The sequence below is a fragment of the Corvus hawaiiensis genome, chromosome 1 (genome assembly GCF_020740725.1).
Source record: "Corvus hawaiiensis isolate bCorHaw1 chromosome 1, bCorHaw1.pri.cur, whole genome shotgun sequence".
In the NCBI taxonomy this organism is placed as follows: Eukaryota; Metazoa; Chordata; class Aves; order Passeriformes; family Corvidae; genus Corvus; species Corvus hawaiiensis.
This window is the reverse complement of record NC_063213.1, coordinates 21,405,013-21,414,244: the sequence shown is the minus strand read 5'-3', so window position 1 is coordinate 21,414,244 and position 9,232 is coordinate 21,405,013.

Genomic DNA, 9,232 nt, shown 5'->3' with positions numbered 1-9,232 from the left:
TGGAGAGTTGGAAGCTTTAGCAGAGGATGTGCCTAAAAATGGTGGCATCAGGCAGGAGGTGAACTCTATGTGTTAAAAAGAGGAGTCTACCTAAAAAAAGGTGTCACAAAAAGGGAAAGAAGGGTGATGGTGACTATGAACTTTGGGCGCCTGGGGTATGTGTAGACTGTGGAGTTTATAGAAGCAAGTTTATAGAAACTTGTTCCTTGGATACGGTGGCAGGAGCAAAAGGAAGCTCCTGGAAGCCTGACTCCCACTCTTCAGCTCTCATAGCAGACAGAAATCCCAGAGACGGGTAAGTGAATGTGTCTGTGAAAACTGTGTTGAACGCTATAATTGTAATACTTTTGATTGATTGTCACAAAGTACTGCTGAGTGTGTTTTTGAAGGCAGAGAGAGGCAGATAGCAAAAGTTTGGTACCTGTCACGGAGATAATTATTTTTGTAGCTGAAGGGAGGGAAGGGGATGGTTGGAAAACAAGAAAAACAAGAAAAGGAAATGAAGCATCCTTTGCTTCAGGTAAAAGTGATTTTTCAAACAGGAAAATAATTAAGCTGAACTTCTATTTACATGACTGCAACCGATTCCATTCGGGGCAGCTGATCGGAGCAAGGTTCTCTGAGCTAAGAAATTATACTGCAGATAACAATGCAGTAGGGAAGGATAACATAATTGTATCAATGACAGCAGTCTGGAAGATGCAGTAGTTTTCCCCTCAAGTTATTTGTGAGTAAAGTGGTTGTGTGCATGTGCAAAATATTAATGATCAGTTACAACAGTGGCCATGTGTATATATTACATAAATATAGTATTTTCTGTGTACTTAAGTTCTTCTGTATAAGAAGGTATCAGAAAGAGAATTTAGAGTTTTCCGCAAGCTATTTGTATGAGTTATATAACCTGTTGCAAGCAGGATGTACTTTTATATTAATGCTGATTTTTCAAATTATTTCAGGGGAAATTTTGGAAAAATCACGAGTTAAATAAAAAAAACAAAAAGGAAATCAAGAAAGTCACCAAAGATGTAGTAGAGCTACTGTGGTTATAGCTACTGTGGTGATGGCTTAAAAACACTCCATATCATTTTTGTGTGGAAATAAAATTGCTGTGAGCTACAGCTCTGGTATTTCCCCTTCTGTTAGACATCAGGTTATGTTTTTGTAGCTTTGCTGAGAGTCGCAGCAATGAATTTATATCTTTGTAATCTCTTGCATCAAGTTGCAAGAGCACAGTCGTAACAAGCAGCACACAAGTCACCTTCTAGTTATGGCTAAATTAAATTTTAAGGTAGTATATGTAAATCTACCCTGAAACCTCACTAAGCTTGTTATGTACAAAGGTGTTTATGTTCTTCTAGATCTGTTTATTGCCAGAGTCACGGGTTGGTGGAGGGGAGAGTAACTCTACCAAGCAAGAAACTCTTTGATTTCCTACTGAGACCAAGGTGTACGTATTGACACTCACCGAAACAGGAGCCTTATGACAACAACTTGTGTAGTCAGATTTCACCTTTTTCCAGGTCAGATGCAAACTAACACTGAAAACTGTCCCTGTGCAGAGATCTGACCAAGCTGCCAAACCCAGGTGGCTAGCACTGACTGCAGGCCACACCTCATGCTCAGAAATTGCTTGTCTACAAAGGGTTTGGAGGTAAAAATCAACATATGTCCGCCTCCAAGTTGGTATAACAAATCCCAGCAGCCATGCTCAGGCTGGAAAGACATTTTGCTAGTGTGGGGGGTTTTCCCACTCAAAACCCCAAGGCAGAAAACATTCTGTAAATGGGAATAAATACAGAGCATAAACTGCAAGCAATTTGGAAATGATTTTTTTTCTCTGAAACCAAACATAAGCACCCAAGGCTCTGAGATGAAACCATACTTATTGAATAAAGACATGATCAGGCAGCCAAACAAATGGAAAATGAATCCAATGGTGTTAAGCTTGATCCTGCCCTGCTTTGGGAAAAATTGCTTCTTAAATACATTTCATTGTGTGAATTTAACATCTCACCTCCAAGTATTATATTTGCTTCAATACAGGCTTTGTGGTCTGAAGGGTTCTCCTAATCCATTTGGCTGAAAATCAAGGACGGTGAGAGACAAATAATTTCAGAATGATTTCTGTGGAGTTTATCTGCACTGTTGTTCTCAGAAAAAAAATTAAGCCAAATTCACTAGTTTCAGATTCTTGAAATGGATCACTAAACCAAGGTAAGTTCTTGTATTGACTCTCTGATTAAGAACTAAGATTTCAACAGTAAACTGTAGTTTATTTTGAAAAAAAAAGTACATCCCCTTTAATTCCGAATGTCAATACACAGAATTTAAAAATAGTTTAACAAAATCACTCTCAAAGTTCATTCAGATTAATGTTTAGTCATCCAGCATTCCTGTTGTCTGGAGGCTTATGAGCATGGGAATCTAAATGTGCTGTAAAGTAGCATTTAAATTTTTGTTGAAGGAGAATGTGCCTTTTTCAGGGAAGAGTGAATTATCACTAGGAGTGGGCTGCAGGAAGAGTTAGTGTACAGTAAGTTCCCAGTCCCACTCACTAACTTCACGGTAACTTCCTCTGTAGACGTGCATCCAGGTAGGCGGAAGTTATGTAGTGTTAATCTTGCTGTGCACGTATTGCAGCACTTTGGCTGCAAAGTGGATCAGAGCCCAAACAGTGAAGGATGGCTGTGTCTGCATTAGGAGCAAAATGGTGCTGAGGATCCAACATTTGTCTTTCAGGAGCTTTTCCTTCAGAGTGGCTGCAGTGTGTTCCCAGGGACTCAAAGCGCATTCGTGGCTGAAGCACAGCTTTCAGTTTAGCTCCCACAGAAAGACCCTCGTTGGGCAGTGTGGAGCAGCGCACACTAAATGGGGAGGATCGAGAATACTCTGAACTTTAGTGCTGGTGTAGATATTCTGAAACAGAGCAGGGCTTCACAGAAGGGCTAGTCTGATGGCAGCCCAGGTATGCTGTGAGTCTGGGGTGACCAGTGTCCTGGGGACCTGCTAGAGAGTGGCTGTGGGACTCCCTGAGTTAGTAGAGAGGTTGGTATTTTTCATTTTATGGAAAAAAGGATGCAGAAAAGCACTCATCAGATTGATGCCTATGGCACCATTCAGTCTGTCAAGGCATTTGATGCAGAACTAACTCTGCGCAGCACTCTGTGGTGAAGGTCACATTATAAAGACTGCATTGAGAACTGGCCCTGAAGCTTTCCCTGCCCCAGTCTGTTTCCCGTGAGAAACAGTAAATTAAGTAACATTGGAAACACCAGGCTCCTGTATGTAATGAGCATGCAGCCCACAGAATTTACTGAGCAAGAGGTCAGTGGGCTTAGTGAATTTGACTGGTTCTTTTAAAAGACTGTATATTATTAAAAATGTTTCCAGCTTCTTAGTGGGAGCTGAAGTTACTGCAGAGCTTTTGAAACAAATCTCAGGGGTCAGGAAGGGGTGTGCTATTTTTAGCTTCCAATTAACCACCCAACAGACAGGAATCAGGTAGATGATTTGCTCGTGTTGCCATTAGTATCATGTTGCTGGTATGTGTGGCATCTTTTTCATTAAAAAACAACACAGCTACCGTTCCAGCAGCTTGCAACATAGATTGGAGAAAACTGAGAGGTTTGCCAAAGTGCTTTTGCTCTTTACATGGCAATTAAGCTTGAGAGAAAAACAGATGGCCACAGGTGGTTCTCAGGCAGCTGTACACAAGCCTCAAATATCCACCTAAGCTACAGTCACCTTCTGGGATTCAGGTGGCTTTTGAACAACCAGTGGGCTGTTTGTAAATTATTCACATGGATGCTAACCTATTCCTCCCTATGGCAACAGCACATGAGAGAGGTGGGAGCAGTGATGGAAAGAGGGGGTTAGGGCAGCAATATGGTCAGTGTCACCCATGAACTCTGTCAGCTGTGGATTTTTTTAAAAAGGGAGAGGTAGAATGTGCAGATCACAGTGCAGGTGCTGAATGCAGAAGAGGGAGGTTTGGAGGGGAGGGAGGGAATGTGGTTACCCTGTTAATTCCATCATGGCTCACATTAGCAATGTGTCTTTAAAAACAAAATAGGATGCTGCTAAGGATGTAAAGGGAGGTCTGGTGTACGTTACATCAGTGGTAAAATTGAATGTTTTCTAAATTATTATTTTTTGTTAAATGCCACTGGCTGAGCTATAGCACAAAGCTGAAAAAAGCCACTGCAGTGAAGAACGTGAGTAATTTTAGTGATGGGACCTGCGGAATTACTTAAGCAGATTTGTGTGATAACTGTTTTTTTTTTCACAGTGTTTAGTCTTGATAAGAGCAAGACTGATGTCTTATCTATACTGCTTATCACATTTACTGCTTAATAGCAATGGAGCTGCTGACAGCAAGCAAACAAAAAATTGTCAGGAAAGTTGAGTGAGTGAATTACCACTAGATGAATGCCCAGAGTTGTCAGTGGTATTTTTGGCAAGAAAGAAACCAAACCAAAGCAAAATTTTTCAGAACTCACAGGACTGAGGTGATCCTTCAGAAGCACCGGTGGAGGCTGCATCAACAGGAGGTGTGAAAAAAGAGCTGTTTGCCTTCAGCTCCTTCTCCTTCATTGTCATGAAGGAACCCTCTTACTTCCACAGTGGGGAAACTGTTTCAGACCAGACAGGTGGACAAGCAAGGATAGGGAGGGAGGCAGTTTTTCAAGGAGCAGCAGCTTCCTTGGGTGCCTTCAGCTTGTTTTCTGAAGTGCAGCCAGTTTCAGAGGAAAGTAGCTCAGGAAAAAGTAGGTTCCGTGCTGCTTGGGAGCTGACAGGCTGCCCCTCCTCGACCAATAATTAATTTCCTGAGCCAGAAGATAAGGCTGCTTCTTGGCGAAATGCTTTTTGTTGTATAATGGTCATGACAGAGATGAAACTGCTTGGGAATGCAAATTGACTTCCTTATTCACGTTATAACCTGACCGACTGCGTTCACACCAGGCAGATCTAATGATGCTTCATGCTGGGGCTTTCATGACATGAATCATGCAGGTAAAAAATTTCACTCATTTGCCACTGCTCTCTTTCAGATACTTTGGACATGCAGTTTTGTTAGTTTAAACAGAACCCAACAATCCTTTTAATATTTTTTTTAAGCATTTTTGTTTTAGTGGAGAAGTGGCAGCTCATTTGGAGTCTAAGAGCATGCATAAAACATTCAAATGAGTTCCAGCTGAGACAGCTCTGGGTACAGCATAGAAGCAGGGAGTTTGCCTGGCTCAAGACCTGTAGCAGGTCTTCTTGCCTGTCCTTAGCTATCTGTCTTCATTAAAACATTAAAACGTTAAAAAAAGGTGACGGATTAAATGTCACCAACAACCTTTGCACTTTTCCATTTAAATAATGTCTCTTGAAGTGACTCAGCAGATGTGTAAGATTCATCTTCATTATAGTAAATTTGCTGTTAAATCCTATTTTACTATTTTAGCCCAATGGTGTTATTGCTTCCTTAGAGCACACATTGCAAAACACCCTTTCAAAGCCCAACTAGTAATGAAAATTGATTAAACACCTGATAGACTCCTCAAAGCTGCATGAAAATTGAGCATGAGTGTTTCAGAAGTTAGAAATGCTATCTTAAAAGATTTGACAGGTTCTCTACCCCTAAGAGAGTCCAGAGAAGAATGTCCTGGTTTACAAAGATGCTGACTGGGAAGTTTAAGCAGGCTTCACTCCCATGTTACACATGAAACTGGATGGTTAGAGCACTCAGGTCAAAGCCCTAGAGAGAATCAATGCCTTGCTGGAGGGTGGTAGGCACCATTGGGTCGGCAGTCCTGTCCCTGGTGATTTTGAGAGACTATTAATCTTGTTCCAGTGTGGAATAGAAAGCCATCTAAGGTGCTGGAAACTTTTCCTGTGTTGCTAGGGAAGTCAGTGCAGTGAGGCAAGGACAATGTTTTGCTTTCTACATCCATCCTCCAAATATTTGTAATTTCTGTGACTACTCACTGTGTGCATTCCATTATTTTCTCAAGGCAGTACTACTCAGACACCCTTATCTTGTTCTCCAAGGGGTTCTTAAACTTAGGCAAGAAGGTTGTAGATCAATTAGCTCCATCTACTTCTTTTTTTTTCTTTTCGTTTTTGTTCTTAATAGCAAACAGTTGCATTTTAGTATCTTGGTTCCCACTAACTTTGAAGCTGAACTACTGAGAAAACAAGGCTTTAAAGTCTGGGTATGAGAAAGAGCTGCCAATGCAGCACAGAAAAAAAGACACCCTTTGCTCTTCATATGCCACACAAAGTCCTTCAGCTGCAGGGGAGTTGGAGGTGCTCAGGAATTTACCATGATTATCCGAGGTTCAGACTTTGTTCCTGGAAAGGGCTGAAGTAGCTACAGTAGCTGGTCTTCAGTCGGCCGTCAGGTGACAGCCTCAACACGGTCTGCCCTCCAGGGTTACAGTTTTTCCTCCTACCCATCTTCCCTAGTGTTGGGGTTTTAGTTTAGTCTTAGTTTTTTTTTCCTGTTAAAGGAATTTTCTCCCATATGCATGTTGCTAGGGGACAAATAGCTGTACTTAAGAAAGACAAAAAGAGGAGTGGGGCGGGCCTGGCTACTCCTTTGTCTACACCTGGGTGTGGGGTCAGTTCGCTCTGAGCGTCCGGAGAGAGAAGCTGCAGAGAAAGGAGCTGCTGCTTCTTTCTTTTTGGCCGTTCTTTCTTCCTGCTGGAAACAACGCCGGGACCCCAAAAGCCGCTTTCCCTGCCCTGCTGGAGACCGGGCTGTGGCTGCCCTGCCCCGCTGCTGCTTCGAGCTTTCGCTACGCTGTAGCCCTGCTCGCCCTGCCTGCCTGGGCCTCCGTGGGGTTCTCCCATCTGGATACATCTCGCCTGCCACCCGGGATTTGCGTCAGTCCCTGCCGTTCCAGCCTGCCGTTTCAGCCTGCTGTTCCTGAGAGCCCGGGATCAGCTGCCCAGCGGTTTGTGAAGCCTTTGTTCCATCCCTTCCCGGGATCCCAGGGCACCAGAGCCGCGGGTTTCCCGAGCTCGCTCCGGAGCGCCCCCTGCAGCCGCGGGGGAACCATCGCACCTGCCCTGCTCACCGGGAGCCGCCAGCGCCCCTGCCGGCTGCGAGCAAAACTGCACCCGAGGGGAAATAGCCTGACAGCCGAAAAGGCTGGGACTGGGTTTGTGATTGCTGTTACTGCCATAGTTGTTGTTGTTTTGTTTGACTAGTTATATACATATAGATATATATAGTAAAGAACTGTTATTCCTATTTCCCACATCTTCGCCTAAAGGCTCTTGATTTCGAAATATAATAACTTGGAGGGAAAAGGGGTTATATCTGCCACTTCAAGGGGGGCCTCTGCCTTCCTTAGCAGACACCTGTCTTCCAAAACCGAGACAGATCTTGGCGCCCAACGTGGGGCCTGAGGGCATTAAGAGATAGAGGTGAAAAAGGAATAACAGTTCCTCGATAACTTTATTTTGTGTGCTGGATATTGGAACCTTGTTAGGCAGCACTATGTGGTCTAGTTTACCCTGGTTTGGGTGGCATGTAGCCGTGGCTATATTCTTCCCCTTTGCAGCTCCTTACTTGAATATGGGTCCTCTGACTAAGGCTACCATTGCTGTTATCCAGCTTGCGTTATGGGTCGAGAAGGTGAGGAATTCATGGGTTTTTAACTTCCTCCGGAATGTGGGCACATGGATAAACAGCTATCACACACTGAGCACATGTTTTTGGGGTTATGTTAACAATGGTACCTTCTGTGAGGAAATGACACCAGGGGAAGTTTTCTCCCAACCCCTCAACCAGTTCTTTGGGCCCACCCCACCAATTTTCGAAGGGTTTAAATTCCCTCTGAATACTAACCATCTGCTGCTGATAGGCCTACTCTATTTAGCATTCAAGGATAAGTTGAGATTGGCTTGGATATCTACCCGGACACCAGCCCCAGAGACTAGAGATCCTGCCCCAGAACCTGACATGGCCCCAGAGAGTAGAGTTCCTACCCCAGAGCCTGATCCTGCCCCAGAGACTGACACGGCCCCAGACACTAGAGATCCTACCCCAGAACCTGACACGGCCCCAGACACTAGAGATCCTACCCCAGAGCCAGAGCCTGCCACAGCCCCAGACACTAGAGATCCCGCCCCACAGACTGATACTGCCCAACAGTCCACCTCAGAAATGGACTACCCAAACTGGGTGGGGGTACTGGCAAAAGGGATGCAGGAGATGTGCCAGGAGATGGGTCAGGTGCGCCAGGAGATATGCCAGGAGATGGGCCAGGTGCGCAAGGAGATGTGCCAGGAGATGGGCCAGGTGCGCCAGGAGATATGCCAATTGCTAAGGGAATACACCTCCTCAGCTAGTGAAAAACCCTCTCCCTGCCCCAAAGAGGGTGAGTCCGATGGTGCAGCAGTGGAACCCACGGATGTTACAACCGTCCAGGCTTCAGCTGAACCACAAGGACAACCACAGCCAGCAGCAGTCGCCCCTGTGCAAAGGAGGAAGTATAAGACCAAATCAGTACGACCAGTTAATGATGATGGGCAACCAGGGCCCTCACAACCAGCAGGAGAGCCAGAGCCAGAAGTCATCACTGAGTCCCTGTCGCACGACAGTCTCCGTGCTATGCGAAACGACATTGTGCGAAGGGGGCGTGAGCCTTATACCACCTGGCTGCTTCGGGTTTGGGACCTTATGGGCACAAGTGTGCAACTGGATAGTGGTGAGGCAAGGTATCTGGGATCGTTGACCCAGGACCCAGGTGTGGACCAGATATTTGTGAGGGAGCCAGGGCCTCTCTCTCTTTGGGAGCGGCTCTTAATGAGTGTGAGAGAAAGGTTCATTCACAAAGAAAGAATGCAGGAGTATCATCATAGAATGCAGTGGAAGACACTCGAGCAAGGGATCCAACAGCTAAGAGAGGTGGCAATATTAGAGGTACTCTTTGGGAAGGATGGACAGCATGATAATGACCCCGATAAGGTCAGGTGCACAGGACAGATGATGTGGAACCTGGCAAGGCTAGGGCCATCGCAATACACCACCTTCATTGCAACGATTGATGCTGACAATAACCGAGAAACAGTGGGCTCTGTTGCCAACTGGCGCTGTGAGCAGGATCAGGCTCTGGGGTAGGAACTCTACTCTCTGGGGCCATGTCAGGTTCTGGGGCAGGATCTCTAGTCTCTGGGGCTGGTGTCCGGGTAGATATCCAAGCCAATCTCAACTTATCCTTGAATGCTAAATAGA